Source organism: Poecilia reticulata, linkage group LG16 (genome assembly GCF_000633615.1).
Source record: "Poecilia reticulata strain Guanapo linkage group LG16, Guppy_female_1.0+MT, whole genome shotgun sequence".
Classification (NCBI taxonomy): Eukaryota; Metazoa; Chordata; class Actinopteri; order Cyprinodontiformes; family Poeciliidae; genus Poecilia; species Poecilia reticulata.
In genome coordinates, this window is record NC_024346.1 from 30,663,318 (window position 1) to 30,680,209 (window position 16,892).

The window sequence follows — 16,892 nt, forward strand, 5'->3', positions numbered from 1 at the left end:
CAATCCCATGATGCCCCTGGTCTCACATAGGTCTTGACTTTGTTACTGGTTTGCCGTTTTCTAAGGGTTTCACTGCAATCATCACCATCATAAATCGGTTCTCCAAAGCTTGTCACCTCATCCCATTACCTAAACTCCGCTCCTCGCAAGAAATGGATCAGTTCCTCATTAAACACGTTTCCGTCTTCATGGAATCCTCCTGTCTGACCGAGGTCCCCAGTTTATTTCCAAGGTTTGGAAGGAGTTTGGGAGTGCATGGGGGGCCAGGGTAGAGCTCAGTTTGGGTTTTCGCCCACAAACAAAAACCAGGAACTTGAGCCCTCTCTCTGTTGTGTGTGTACTTCTAATCCCACTCCTTGGAGTTCACAGCTTCCTTAGGTTGCACATGCTCATAACAGTCATATCTCATCTGCCATTGGGTTATCCCCATTTGAATCTTCCCTTGATTACCAGCGACCATTGTTTCCTTCACAGGATAAAGAACTCTCCGTCACCAATGTTCTGCATCATCTTCGTCGCTGCAGGCACATCTGGGATCAGACCATTGCTGCTCTCAACTGCTCTGCAGCACAGAATCGGCATCTGGCTGACAGGAAGAGGATCAGGACCAGCCGGGTCAAAAGGTATTGCTCTCTACCAAGGACATAACACGGAAATCTTTCAATAAGAAGCTTTCCCCCAGGTTTATCGGACCCTATGAGATCAGTTCCTCAGTTCTCAGGCCCACCTCAGTTTGTCTCAAGTTCCCAGACAGTTTAAGGATCCACCCAGTTCTTTGATTATCCCTGTTGTCTCAAGTGCTATGGTGCACCTAACATAAAGACAACATATTGTGAGTTAATTGTTTTATGTGAGCATAGAAATGTATAAAAATATGAAGAACATCCCCTAATCATAACTTTTCTACTGAATAAATTTAAGTGGAAATAGATTATTTTACCTAACTTCCAATAGCCAAGTAAAGAGAAATGTTCAATAAAGCATCAAAAGAACTACACTACTAATCACAAGATTTTTTAAAATCGTATCTTCTTGCTTTTATGAGGGTATACTCTGATATTGCAATACAAAGTAGTGTAAGTGTGAATAGCAGAAATTAAAATATAACTTGACTAGGATAAAGAAACGTGTGAATGAAGTGCTTAATTAATATTCACTTAGCCTAAAATGGCATATTAAAATTTCATGTGAAAAATGTATGAATGTTGGCAAAAATGTATGTTGTTTCTAAATGGCATTGGCTCACTTGAGAATTTTCTAAGTAAGTTCAGCTCATTCATTTTTTGACCGTTTTGAAAAAAAAATTATAATATTGGTTTTGTTGTCCCCTTCAAACAGTGGTTATCAAACCAGATTTTTCTCCAAGTGTTGTTTAATCAATGTTACATTATTGAGCTGAAAAGACTCAAGCTGCACTGAGACTTGAAGATGTACAGGTTAGTATTTGCATTTGGGACAATGATTTATGGAATATTGCCTGTGCACAAAATTGCTGGCAATGCCTTTGCTCATCTAAAGGCAAGCCTCAAAAACAAACAATATGTGATTGCCACTTACTTTTATTTGAGGGCCTGAAAACAGATTTTCATCGGGAATGGGTTTCTCATTAGCATAGAAATGAATATGATGACAGATAATGAATATGCCTCTTGATGCTTCACAACGGCTCTAGAATGATCAAGTCTACAGGCAAATAAAAAAAAGTTATCTTCTTTTTTAGGCAAGCAAATATGTATGAACATTAGCATACTGCACAACAGAGAAAGAAAGTGGTTTTCCTGAAAGCAGGCAGAGTGATGTGGAAAAGAGAACAAAGTCAAGGTCAGTGTTAGATAGAGAGCACCCTCCTATCTCTGTTTTTCCTTGCATTCCAAATCAAACACACACACATGGCTATGTCTGCCCAGTTTGGTGGCCATGGAATGAGGTGTCACATTTGATTGCCAGGGGTAAGACAAGCTCATTAGTACTTTCTAGCCTGTAGATAAAGTGTCAGAAACTGATTCCTGAATATGCAGCTCATTCTGTTAAATCAACAGGCTACATGTGTTTTTAGTGTTTGATTTAGGGACTATAAAAAGGAATATTTTTAGACACAATTTAATATAGTCTATAGGCAAAACAACAAAAATTGAGGATTTGTCTCAAGATTAACCTGCACTAGCACAGCTCAATGACATGTGGTTGGGGGCGATGTTATACCACCCGATAAAGCACTGCACTGTGAAAATGAAGATGGCTCAGGAGTTCCAGGACAGCCGAACTGATAGAGTGTTAATTCTGTACAGAATGACATAAGACAGTTCAGCAGCAGGAAAAGCATCAGTTCACGTTCATCCATAACAGCTAGGAAAGGTTTGGACTTATATGGCAACATTCAACATTAAATGCTAATACAAATAATCATGTTACATGTTTTAAATCTGGACAAAACAAATAATAAAAGAAACTCAAACCACCAGCTGACATCTTTGGTGTTAAATAAATGAAATGCATAACAATGTGCATATTGTGATAGATGTAAAACTCTAAAAATGAACAAAAAAGTTAAATAAAAAGACAGGTGGGTAACAACATACCTGCACACTATGGAAATAGACAGTTCACCTGCATGAAAAACACCCAGCCAACATCAGTTCACCTGCCCATGACAAAGGAACCACATAAAAAAACGCTGCACGTGAGCAGAGCAGTTGGCTCGTTCACACATGTGCTGCAACAAAAAGGTCTTCCTCAACAAAACATTCCGTCCTCTGCTAAATTGCATAAAAAACTTAAACATTTTACAAACACATTGGCTAAAATATAGTAAAGCATTTTGTGAACTACAGCAACTTTTAGATAGTATATTAACAGCAGCTCCTGGGAAAACATTTCCTTCTTCCATAACACCCAGGAATAGTCTGGTGAAGGAGAAAGTGGAGTCATGGGTTACAACTGCAAAAGTAAAACTAAACTTTCCCAAAATTATTATATACATATTATATATATATATATAATTTTAAGATACAAATGAAAGACAATTAAGAAAAAAGATACACAAAATTAACAAGTGAGATATTTTTGGTGGAATATGTTAGGTTTTCTTTCTTCCATGCTATACACATGTACACAAACACAAGTTTGTATTTATTAGGACTTTGTACTGACTTCCATTCATTTTAGTAACAGCATGCCTAACCCAGACATTTTCCATAACCCTAACTATTATTAGTCTATTTGTAGCCCTTCACATTATACCTCCCCATAAAGCCCATCAATCTTTGGGTTAGTATTCAGAAATGGCCCTAAATAGGATAAGCTAGACAAGTGCACGCGCGCACACACACACGCACGCACGCACCACACACACACCCACACACACACACAGAGAGAGGAAAAAAAGACACTCATAATAATTACAAGAAAACTGACGAAGTTTTATGAGTTTTCCTTTATGTCGTAAATCCCAGTAATACTAATAGGTAGCCTGAACCAACCATTAAGTGAAAGAAAAGTTTTTGTAACATCACACAGAATGTATTTTCTAAAAGTAGAAATGGATGGATGGATGAATAAAATCCATCCATCCATCGTCTTACACACTTATCCCTAGTGTGGTCGCAAGGAGTGCTGATGCTTGTCTCCAGCGGTCAACGGACGAGAGTCAGGGTACACCCTGGATAAGTAGCCAGTCTATCACATAGGGTATGAAACTGATAATCAAAACGTTACTTATAATGGTGATGCAACAAAGTCTCAACACACAGGCTACTTGTGACCTCTTACACTACATTGAGAAAGCAAGTCTTAACGCTCAACATAATCAACCTTGAGGAACTAATCACGTTCCTCAAGGGTGGTGTTTTTAAATCACAAACCAAAATGCCGGAGAGTGCAACTAGCCCAGACCAGCCCAGACCTCGAGTTCGTGACAAGCGGCTGCACGGCAAGGTCCTGTGACGTCGTTTTCGTGCAGGCCCTGTTACTTTTCTTCACAAGAGGGTGTAAGGGTTCATTTAATGCCTCAACCAGATAATGGTTCATTTTGTGTTTCGGAGAGGGAGCCTGAGGAATTTTTTAGTCTGAAGTGTGTTTCAGTGGGCCAACATTATGGAAGTATAAAATCTCATTTCTCATCTCTCCTGTTAGACTGCAACTTTTCAACCTAGCCTCGACAGTAACAAGTTAACTTGGTAAACATGTTGAATGTAGTCACAGAAGAGATACAACATACAAACATCATAATTGCAATCTTTTTGAGTCATGTAGTAAAAATAGACATTATTTTTAAATAGCAGTAGTTCAAAATAAAAGCTTTTTGTTTTAATTTTATCTTTTGTCAGTATTCTCTCCAGGTTAACACCCAAGTTGAAGGATGTAAGTGAAAATGCAAGATCTGAATGGAAGGCTTCTCAGACCCTATCACCTGGTGGATGTTTTGCTGTGGCAATAGTGGAATGAGTGGAAGCTCTTAGACTTTGAGAGGTACGACATTGACAGGCATTGGGGTGGAGGGAGCTGCCTACTCTTATTCTCAATTCAGAGCAAATGTACAACTTGTTCTCCTTCATTAACCTCCTTTACCTGTGAATTTGCCAGTTTAAAACTGAGGATTTAAAATGGGGGTTTGGCACATGCTATAGTCAGACAATCTCCCTGTAGAGAAAAACTTTTAAGAAATGTCAATTCACAAAAAACTTAAAGGAAGCAGAGCTGTGTTTAAAAGTTATTAGCACACAAGCAAATAATCTGATTTTGTACATGGTTAGCAAATGAAACCAAATATCAAAATGTAAAAATATAAACTTTACATTTATGTTTAACTGTGAATATGTTTTTTTTTTCAATAGTCAAGTCAGGCTAAATATAAAGTAAATAAAAGTAGGCTTTTGTTCTGCACAATAGAATGCTCATCAACTGAAACCCTTTTTGATGCCCACTCAAGTTAATTGATGCAACTTCAACACAATCTAAAGATTGCACTAGAAACACTTTGCATCAGTCTATAGGTCAGAGTTATACCACAAACTCTTATCACAAAATTATCTTATTTTCAAATACTCCTATGCAAAGCTGCTTTCACAAAGGAGTTAGAGTGCACTTCACTCTGAAAGGTGCAAGAGCTTAAATTAGCAATTTGCAACAAGCCACAAATAATTTAATGAATGATATGCTGTTGACAAACTTATGACTTGCTAACATGGCAATCCCTGATGCCAGAGTGAATTGATGGTAAAGAATGCCCGAGGTGTTGATTGGAGTCATATGACAAAGAATCACGTAAAACTAAAGTCACACATTTAATGGCCTTGAAGTTCACTTCATAAAAGACTTTGAACTTGACTTGAAATTTCACACCAAGGGCTTATGACTTAACTTTGAGTGGTAATGACTTCCTCTACTAAAACAAAGATGTATTCCAAATGAAAAGTATCGAACAAACAAAAAATTTGCAAGCGGCACAATCGACACTGCTGTACATTTACCAATATTTTCTCCTCTTGTTGCTACAACAAGCGTGCTGCATCTACCCTGTTCCCTGTTGTGTACCTGCTTTTCTTCCACATCCTAGGACTCCAGAGAAGTCCTGTCTTTGGGCACTCAACACACCTGAGTCAAATAATGAGGTCGTTAGCAGGACTCTGGAGAACCTGACTGCACTGAGGAGGTGGTTCAGCTATTGGATCTAGGTGTATGCTACCAGGCAGACATATAAGAGTTGCAGGACACTGGCCCTCGAGGACCAGGATTGCCCACCCCTGGTCTACCTGCAGGTGCAGTCAACTACCAAATATGCCCCATATAAAACTCACCTCCCTGTTGCTTGATGATGGTCTAACTCAGGGGTGGGCAACTCCAGGTCTGGAGGGTCGGTCTCCTGCAACTTTTAGATGCATCTCAACTTCAACACACCTGAGTCAAATAATAAGGTCGTTTGCAGGACTCTGGAGAATCTGACTGCACTAAGGAGGCGATTCAGCTATTGGATTCAAGTGGGTTGGACCAGGGAGACATCTAAGAGTTGCAGGACACCGGCCCTCGAGGACCAGGATTACCCACCCCTGGTCTAACTAGTTAACTGCTAAGTTGGGATGTCATACAGCTGTTAATGTGTCAAGGCTCTGGGCTTTTGGGTTTGGTTTTGTGTTCTGTGTTTTTATTGTTTCTCTTTTTATTAGTTATGTTTTAGTTCACCTTTTTGATTGATTTTTTTTAGAACGTTCTCATTTTACTGAAGGTTTAGTTATTATTTTATGTCTGAGTCTATGTCTATCGTTCTTTAGTAATTCGAGTTAGGTTATTTCTTTGTTTAGTCCTTCTAGTAATTCTAGCTGTGTTCCTTAGTTCCTATTGTTTTTAGATCAGCTTTGTTTCTGTTTGGTTCTTAGTTTTCCCTATTGTCTTTGCCTTTTTGTAGTTTATTATGTTTTCATTAGTCTTAATGTTTCTTTATTATTTATTAAACTACTTCCAGCTCCCTTAAGTTTCTTCCTTCACTCTTTTGTGTTCCCCTGTATAGCTTGCCTATACTACCTTCTCCGCTTGACTTCTGCTTCAACTACTCACACCTGCAAGCCAGCTCCTTTGTTCCACCTTCTAACTCCCAGTATTTAAGCTCCTCTACTTCAGTCACAAGTTGTTAGTCTGTCTCGTCACTTCCATTATTACTCCTTAGTATCGGACCCGCCTCCAAGGGGCCAGCAACGGGCTCTGGAGGAGCACTGGGAGGCAGAAGCTCGGGAGGAGCACTAGGAATCTCAGGAGGAGCACTGGGAGGCAGACGTTTTTGTCGGGTCCTCATCTCACTTAGCGTGTTGTTTTTGTCCTGTGTCGACTTCAGCTCTCCTATCAGTCTTTTAGATCAGTTGCTACCGGTGCTGAGCCTTAGTTTTCCGGTCTGCCGTGTTGCCTGTTTCTTGGACTGTTTTTGAGCTTGTGGACATTATTAAAATCCTTGTTCATCTCCTACCTGTGTCTGCCACGTCTACTTGACCGCCACCTAATTGCACTTCATGACAGACTCGAGTTCCCTTTACCATTGAATTCTTCAGTTGCTGCTTTTCTTCTTCCATCCAAATGATGTTGCAAAACACTAGGCTTTCTCTTTCTGGCTCTCGTTTCCAGGGGTGAAAGTAGTTTTAAATTCTTGGGGGTGCTATGACAAAAACAAAACAAAACAAAAAAAAATTATATATATATATATATAAAGCTGGGTAGCTCTTGAATTGGTACAAAATAAAGCTGTATTTCCCTCAGTCTACTGAGGGAAATACAGACTGTAATGTTCACACCTTGAGATGCCATGAGACCTAAATTCTGAACATCGTGGCATAGAGTGCATCCCAGTTCCAGATTTCCATGTCTGGCATATAACCATTCATTTTAGCTTTTAAACTGGTTCTATTGATCCTGTGTCCAGACAGAGGGATAATCAGTACCCCAGCATCATGACCTGTTTGTTCTGAAGATCCTGCAGCTTCCACTTCTCTTCCTAACATGGCGCCTCCTCACCCTGACTCTCATACTGACAGGAGGAACCACAGAGCTCTGTTAGGTTAAAGCTCATCTTCTGAAGTTGGGATATTTTTTCTCCAACAGGTTCCAGAGGAATCACCTCAAACAAGGTGTTGGACTAGATTTTATTTCAATGTCATTTGTGAATGTTAGCTCCTGATTTTCAACAGTGGAGCTATAAAGGTTGAAAAAGGTTATTATTTTGGAGAAAGTCTCATCAATATTTCCACTAAATAAGAGGCAAAAAACTAAATTGTTTGATAAAGGAAAAGCCTCTCAGAATCTGAGCCCGACAGCACCAAACTATTTTTTTATATTAGACAATTAATTTAATTTCACATAATTATTGTGGTAGAAGCCATTTGTTTGTTAAATACTTAATAAAACATATTTGCCGTGTTTGATGTTTGTCGAGATCGACGTATAGTCACACAGAACGAGGTAATTAGTCTAAGTTTGTAGTTTATTGAATGTTCAGAAACTACAGCGACTGTGATGCGCCAAGACAAAGGTAAAGCAACCCGAACAGGTGATCAACTCTAAACCACTCGCACATTTTTACTCTCCGTCTCTCTCTGTCATTTAAGCACAGCCGTTGCCATGGCAACCTCCTGCGCTCCACAAACCTACCAGAGATTACGTTAAAAACATTCAGTCCGTTACGATATCAGGTTTTCAGGCTTGATATTTATTATGCCATCATTAATAAACCTCTCCTGAACACAGCGATGGTTGATAAGTTAATTTTAAACTCCTCCTCTGCTCGTTATTTTGGTAATGGAACCGAAACGCACAAAATTGCGCATCACCTTGTTGAAACAATAATTACTGAGATTATTATTTTTGTTGAATCATTAATTTGAACACGTTTTGTTTTGTTTTTTTTTGTTGTTCTTTAATAAAGTTATTAACGTTTTGATAAGGAGTCAGAGGAGGACGTGCTGCTCTCAGCGTCCTGGCGGCGTTCATTTTGTCCTAATGCCGAGATTGACTCAAAACCTTCCGCGATTGACATGTTGCAGCCCTGCTCTAGTAAAGCACGAACATAGCAGAGACCAAATGAAATGGGAAAAAAGTCATTATCTAAGTCTGTTTTAGATTGTTCTTGAAAAACAAATCGGTCACGGCTAATTAGTGAGCGCAGTCGCGGCTGCACAGTTTAACCCACTGATTTTTTACAGCAGACAGCCGCTCCCCTCTCTTGCAGGTGCTGCGTACCCTCACTAAATCTTTTAGGGGTACGCAGTACCCTGCCGTACCCCCTTACTTTCACCCCTGCTCGTTTCACTTATGCTGTTCCTTATGCTGTATGTTTGTTCCTCATCTCCTTGGATGAGGAACAAGCCTACAGCATATGTATGCTGTATGCTCCAATGGAGTAAATTCCCTTATAAGGAATTGCAACCATTTGCACTGAGACTTGGACCCCGTAGTTGGAGTTTGGGTCAGATGGTTTATCCACCCTTTGAGTCACTCCCCCTAGAACTTGGACAACTCCTCGACGAAACCCAGACTCTGCCGTTACCCAGATTTGTGGGCAGATTTGTGCTTTGGCCTTGAGACATTGCTTCCCCAAGCATCAAGGGCTGTGATATTGTAATACAGTCCTGTACTTTGGATGTCGCCTTCTCTAGGCACATCAGGTAAGTCCTCCATTGGGATGCTAGGGTCATTAATGACCTCCAACACCAAATGTGCCCAAGTAGTTAACTCCCAGGGACCGCTCCTACCCCCTACTTCTGCTATCTGTTTCTCCTCATTAGGAAGCGTTCTCAGTGCTTCGGATTAAGGGTGAAGGTCTGGGTCTCAGTACACATGCAGTATCACTGGGTATTGCATGGTGGTTATTGGCGGGAATGCTGCCTGGACTCGACTTACATCAAACGGCCATTCCACGTGGACCAGGTTCCATAACGCACCTTGTGGACCCCCTCCTCTTCTCCAAAATAGCTCTGCTGATCCTACATTGCCATCTGGAATTCTGGGGGGTGCAGATGGTTCTCTCCCCATTTCAGTCTTGCCTACAGGTAGCGAGTGTGTCCCGTGTGACAAAAGAACCCCTTTTATTTTTAAAAGGTCACAGAGGGTTATAGAATCTTCTCACCTGCCAACCCACCAGCAAGTTTCCCTTCTTTCGTTCTATCGCTGCAGGGAATGTTTTATTTTACAGTGAGGAAGGCCAGAGTCTAGCTTTAGCAGACGGCTGGAGGCATCTGATCTGCTTCAAACTCAGTACCTGTTTGCTCTCAGGCAAAAATTTGGTAAGATTAAATTTAGTCGGCTAAAGAAAGTCAGACGGTTCATTACGAGTGAAATCTCTTGAGGTAGTTTGTTCAGATCTTGCTAGTCATTTCCATAGTATGCTTACTAATTAACATTTGATTCTTTTGTGTCTAATTGCAATCTAATCATTCAGTTCACAATTTAAGTTTTATTATCAGGATTCTGCAAATAGAATATTTTCATAGTATATTTCAATCATTCCTTTCATACAGTCTAGGGTCCCTGAAACTATAATTTTGTGAACTATAATTTTGATTCCTTTGAGTATCATGATATTTTACAAAATCTGACTGATATGATCTTGAATGCATACTGATGCTTCAGATTGATCATTTATAAGCTTATCAGTTACAAGAGATGTTTGTTTGGTGTCTGTTAGTGAACATTATTGAACAAGTAGCATCAATAAGACCAAGGAAAAAAGTTGTAGATAATTTTAAAGGTAACAAAACAATTTATCATGTTGTGACCAACTCTTGGAGCCTGGTTGTATAGCGAGCATTTATTCTTTAAGTAAGTGTACCAACAGCAAACTTGGTTAATGTTATTATAAGTTGGGCCAGGTGTCAGAAGATGTGAGTAAGTCTCCGTGAGAGGGGCTACTTGAGAAAAAAGCAAAGATTCACTGATTGAATTGTTGGTCGATATCCAGCATATATTTGAATTTCTGAAACAAACATTGAATGAAAAGAAAAAAACTATATAAAACCTGCATGATCATTTGATAAATATCTACATAGAGTATCTTTCAATAAATCGATAGAAATCCAAGTGCTCACATCAAAATATTAAATCTAAATAATTTATACAAATTGTATTAAATATTTTAATACAGACTGATGGTTGACATTGATCATTTATAAGTTTTTAGTAATGGAACCTTAACAGCTACAGGTGTACTATATTTTGTTAGTGAACACACTTAAGCATGTAAGATAATGGATGGAGGGAAAGAATCATTAGGGCCAAGTATGAGTCAGAGACAAAAGTTGTGGATAATTTTAAAGGTAACAAAACAATTTACCATGTTGGAGCAACTCTTGGAGTGTGTTTGTGCACTGTAAAACAACTTTCAACTTTGGGGAAAACTGAAAGATAAATATTAGTAGCCTCACATGGGCCTGTTTAGTCCCTGTTACATATTCTTAAGAAATAAAATTTAAAGATGAGTAACTTTTACTGAAATGTATCACACTAGTAAGTGTTACAGAAAAAAATCTATAAGTTTCAAATGTACTTAAACCAGCCTTTGCTATTTTGGAGAAAGCAAGAAGCACTGAGAAGATCAGTGTTGATTCAACAACAGGAAAAAGACTGAACCAAAGTAGAATTCCTAATGATGCAAGGACAAATTCTGGAAAGGCAGTGATGTTAGAGTCTCTTTCACTTTAACTGCAGAAAGCTAAAAGTTAAATTTGAGTAGCCTCGTGTAGGTCTGTTTACTACCTGTCACATATTCTTAAGAAATATAATTACAGATGAGGAACTTTCACTGAAATGTATCACACTAGTAAGTGTTGCAGAAAAAAAAATCTATAAGAGTTTAGCAGGGTCAGAGGTCAGCCCTATAGGTGATATTGTATCCTGTTAAAGAGTACAAGGTAGGCTTCACCGTCTCACCGTCTCTTTGCTCAGAGATATGATGCAAATCTTTCTGTCTAAACCAGACTTAAGACTCAAGCTCTACTCATCTCCTCTCGACCACAGCTCAAACGCTCTGACTCTGGTCGCTATGGTAACGTTTACATATCCCTTCAAAATAAGATACAGATGCGTCACAAAAACTAACATTTTACTTTTGTGAAAACTTTAACTCACGATACTGACTAACGGGAGCCCTGAGCTTGTTTCTCTGCAACGAGCAACAAGTTTGGCCCTGAACTTGCGATTATGGATCTTGTATTTGTCGTTGGTGACGAATACAAGATCCCTTATCGATGTCCCAGGGTTCACCGATAAGCCGATGGACTCTGAGTCCAGTCTCCATTTTGATGTAGATGGCTTCAGGTGGAAGTGGTGCAAGTTCACAATTTATCTTCCGTATGCTTGGTCTGTTGTTTTAGATGTGCCTTCTTGGTCCGAACTGGTCTCCTTGTTTCCTCATCTGAGTCCTCCTCCCCGTCGGAACTGCTCCCGTGTGCACTGTTTCTGCTCCGTACTGTAAAACTTTGGATGGAATGTAGGTCTTCTGGGTCGCAATGGGGAATATTACACTGCCGCCTCCTCCCGTAGCTGTTCTGAGAGGGGATTGTAGGCCCTCTCCTTGGCCCCCGCTCGGTTTTGTGGGGAGGCTGCTTGGTCCTGTTATGGGTCCTGTTGAGGTGTTTCTTCCTCATCCCAATCCAGAGTTAGGTCTGTTGTTGGCTCTTCTCTGACTCGTGGAGACTTGGCCCTGCTCGGCATCTCGGATGGCACTTCTTTTAGAGCAGGGGTGTCAAACTCCAGTCCTCGAGGGCCGGTGTCCTGCAACTTTTAGATGTGCCTCTGCTGCACCACACCTGAATAGAATTAGGCCATTAGCAAGGCTCTGGAGAACGTATATACACAAAGAGGATGTAATTAAGTCATTTCATTCCAGTGTTTTGTACCTGTGGCACATCTAAACACTGCAGGACACTGGCCCTTGAGGACTGGAGTTTGACACCTGTGGTTTAGAGTCTGCATCTTCATGCTCAGCTGGAGTCTTTGGTACTCCCTTGGACTGCTGGTGTGCTCTAAGTCGAGCCATCACTTCGGCATAGTCTGAGTAGCAATATGTGCCCGTTGTATTTGGGTTTATGGAGGAATTCAAAGGTGCTAAACTCATGAATTAAGAGACAATACACAAACTGCATTCTCTCCGGCTCACAGGCAAACAGGAAGACATTTAATGCACATCTGTGGAATCACATATTACATTTTCATCATCTCATTTTCATCGTCTCAGAATCCAAAATGTCTTGTCCCTTGCTTCTGACTTCGAGCATTTATACCGTTTCAGTCTGCTAATGTGTATTGGAAAGCGTCTGACCAATGGCGTTCTGAATCTTGCTTCTGGCTCCGTTATACACTGGGTGTGCGTTGGAAGTTCTGAAAATTCAGGGACTGACCTCGTGGAAGTTAAATCTGCTCCCTCAGAGGACCATTAGTCAAGTTGTTAGTTCTTATCTGTCCAAACATAGACTCTGGCCGAGTTCCTCGCACGCAATCGGGGGAAGATGTTGCCAGGAATTCCTTGCACAACAACTTACTGGGTCAGATTGACCCAGCACATTTGACATAATTCATTCCTTTTCAGTAAAACATATCTCAATGTAAATCAACATAACTTTCAACTATTAACATAATTATATTCTTCTACAAGTTCACTAGGATTTCCTCTATGCCAGTTTCTTTAGACGCTAACTTCACAATAGCATATTTTTCTGAAGAGCTATAGATGGTTATTAGCTTACCATCTTTCCAGTTCTCAAGTAGAGTTGCCAGCCACTCCAGCCACGCCCTTGCATCTTCCTTCATCTTGGTAATTATCAGGTGCTGGACCACTGCTAGACGAACTCCATCTGGGCTTTTAGTGCAATAATAGATGCCTTGTGACGCCAGCTGAAGGTTCATCATAGTCTGCAGGGCGTCGTTGTCGGGGAGATGACGGTTGAAGAACATTTTCTGAACCACTAGCACCCATGACAACAGTCCTTCTCCAAGCAGCAGCACTACACCAGATACATTTGTGTAATGTTGACTTTGAAAGGAGCGATTGTTCCCCCCGTCCACCTGGACCTGGGTCTTCATGGCTTGTGCTCTGGTCTTGTGGTCGGATTGCTTGCATCTGCTGGAGGTACTCCTGTGCCTCTGCTTCTTTGTCTCCTCGAGTTGCCTGCCCCAAAGCCTCTCGTAACGTTCTCGAGTAGGGATGGGATTAGGCTATTCGGCTACTTGCTTTGTCTGGATTAAGCCAACTATCCTCAGTAAAAGCTGTCCCACACCTGCAGACCGTCAGTTACTGCGAGGTTGCCCAGGTGAAAAACAGTATACTTAAGTATACTTCAAACATACTTAAATTTGTGAAAGTACTCTTTAAGTATACTAATTATTAAGTGTACTACCYATAAGTATATCTGAAGTATACTAAAAATACACTTGTACCAATTTCGAAATTAGTACTTTAAACACACTTAAACATAATTGTACCAAAATACACTTTTAATATAATAAAAGTATGCTTTAAGTGAAGAAAATATGAATGAATATGTATAAATTTTTAAGTTCCTTAATAATCTTTTACTATTTATTAAAATTGCATACAATGAAAAAGGATAATCATGATATAATTTTTAAGAAAGTACCCAATCAATTTTCAGATGTGTGATGTAAAACCTTATAATCAACGGCATTGGCTCCAGTTCATACTCCAGACCAGATGGTGGCGGTATTGCACACTTTCATTTATTTAAAAAATACCACAAAGAGAAGAAAAAACTTGAAGCAGGGAAGATATCAGACGCTGTTCAAATTCACCATTTTTACTCGCATAATATTGCCTTAAAAGTAGAGAGGGCTGTTGGTTTGCGACCCAAGAGAAAAACAGACTGGAGCCAGCAATTGTAGAGTACTCAATACTTTTCTTTTGTCTTTAGTTCAGTTCAGTTCAGTTCAGTATACAGCATGGCATATCAGGTCACAACAAGAAGAGCAAGAATCTCCCTTTCACACAACCACCTGGCTTTTAAATGATTGGCTCCCACCAGGACTAATTGGAGGGGTGGAGACATTCACATTTTCAGACAGAAACAAACAAAMATTTGCACTAAACTATTCCTAAACAATGTCTACAGTTACAATTAACTCACACAAAAACAATCTGGGCCCAAACAAAATTCAAAATACATCTCTCCTCCCTCTCAGAAAATGGATTTTCCCAATGAGGCTGATTGGTATCACAAGGGCCTTGTCAGCACTGCTCATGGGCGCGCTTCCATGGCAACACATGACCAGGTGACCTCAAAGAGAGGAGAAGAGGATTAAAACAAGTAAATAAATCAAATTACTTCCCAAAACAATACATTTACCCAAATAAATTAGAATTTATAAAACACGAAAACCACACCTGTTAGAGAGGGGGCAAATCCCTCACACTTCCCTCCCCTTCAGGAGACTCGCTGTGTCCACAGCAAGACAAAAAGTCTGCAACTGTATTCTCCTTTCCTGGAATGTAACCTATCTTGAACCGGTAAGGTTGAAGAGACAGAAACCATCGTGTGATGTGACTGTTTGTGTCTTTCATGGCCTCCAAGCATTTTAGTGCACGATGGTCAGTCTCAAGGGTGAATTCTCGCCCCAGCAGATAATATCTGAGAGAGTCTATTGTCCATTTAATAGCCAGACACTCGAGTTCCACCGCCGAATATCTGGTCTCTCGCGGAAACAATTTCCTACTGATGTAGGCGACGGGTTTCTTCTCCGCCTCTTCTCCCTGCAAAAGAATCCCACCAATCCCCCTGGCAGATGCATCAGTCTGTACTATGAAGGGTAAAGAGAAGTTTGGGCTCTGAAGTACAGGTTCTTGACACAATGCCCGCTTCAAATCCTGGGAGGCCCTCTCCTGTGCTTCTCCCCACACAAGTTTTGTCTTTGATGTCCCAGTGACATCTGAAAGAGGGGCTGCTCTAGCAGAAAAGTTCCTAATAAAGCGACGATACCAACCTACCAACCTGACTTGTCTTCTGGTTGTTGGTCTCTGTCGCTTTGATTGCCTCCACATTTCTTGGGATGAATAGTCAGGCCAGCTTGCTTGATGGTCTGTAGCACCCGTCTCAGATGAATTAGGTGTTCTTGCCAGGAGTTGCTGTAAATTACAATATCGTCAAGGTAAGCTGCAGTAAATGATTCCATACCTGACAGTACCTTATTCATCAGTCTTTGAAACGTGGCAGGTGCGCCATGAAGTCCAAAAGGCATCTTTGTAAACTGCCATAATCCCTGCGAGGTCCTGAAGGCAGTGAGAGGCTTAGCAGCATCCGTTAAAGGGACCTGCCAATATCCCTTGCAAAGATCTAAAGTACTTATATATTTAGCCTGGCCAACACATTCAATGAGGTCATCCAACCTTGGTAATGGGTAAGCGTCAAAGTCTGATTGAGCATTTACCTTTCTAAAGTCAATGCAAAAACGGATACTCCCATCTTTTTTGATCACCAAAACCACTGGGTTGCTCCATTCGCTGGTAGATGGTTCAATCACGTCCAGTTTCAACATGACCTCAATTTCCTCCTTTAACACAGGAGACATCTTCTCTGGAATCCGATACATTCGCTGTCGAATGGGAACACTTGTTTTCAGATGAATATCATGTTCCACCAAGTTTGTGGCACCTGGTTGTTCTTTGAAAAGATCTGAAGGAACAATGGCCTCCAACTCCTGTTGCTGGGTGAGAGTGAGATGAGAGAGATCAAGTGAAATAACAGAGTCTTTTACAGATGGCAACTCACCCTCATCATCATCATCTTCCTCTTGCACTGCAYGCACAAAGCATTGCTGACTAAGGGGCGGAGCCCGGGATTTCCACTCCTTAAGCAGATTGATATGAAAGGTTTGCTTTGAATTCCTTCTCTCAGGCATCTGAATCTCATAGGTTGTAGCACTTAGCTTCTTCATAACAGTATATGGTCCCTGCCATTTTGCTAAAAGTTTATTGTCAGATGTTGGAAGTAGTAAAAGAACCTTCTGACCTGGTTTGAAGGATCTGCATCTGGCCGTTTTATCATACCAGGTCTGTTGCTGCTGTTGAACCTTCTCCAGGTGCTTTCTGACGAGGTTGGCGAGGTTGGTCGTCTCCTCCATCTTCTGTCTCATATTTAGAACGTAGTTGATGACGTTGGTTGACTGATCCTTCTTRCCAACCCAGGACTCTTGAAGAACATCCAGAGGGCCCCTCAGCTGCCTGCCATAAAGAAGTTCAAATGGCGAAAAGCCAGTGGACGCCTGCGGAACTTCCCGATAAGCAAACAGAAGRTAGGGTAGCCACTTATCCCAGTCTTTGCCATTGACAGAGATAAACTTCTTCAACATACTCTTTAATGTCCGGTTGTACCTTTCTACCAGCCYATCAGTCTGTGGGTGGTAGGGGGTGGTCC

The 16,892-nt window shown here is 40.7% G+C and overlaps 1 long non-coding RNA gene across 4 annotated transcripts; it reads left to right on the plus strand.

Moving 5' to 3' along the window:
• Window positions 1-477: 477 nt before the first annotated feature.
• LOC103478795 (uncharacterized) lies at window positions 478-6,949 on the plus strand. 4 transcript variants are annotated; one of them, XR_535854.1, is made up of 3 exons: window positions 478-623; window positions 1,721-4,467; window positions 5,555-6,949. It is a non-coding gene; the product is annotated as an uncharacterized LOC103478795 (long non-coding RNA). The 4 variants fall into 4 exon arrangements; XR_535855.1 differs by having other exon boundaries at window positions 1,721-1,821; window positions 4,326-6,949; XR_535853.1 differs by having other exon boundaries at window positions 1,721-6,949.
• The last annotated feature ends 9,943 nt before the right edge of the window (window positions 6,950-16,892 follow it).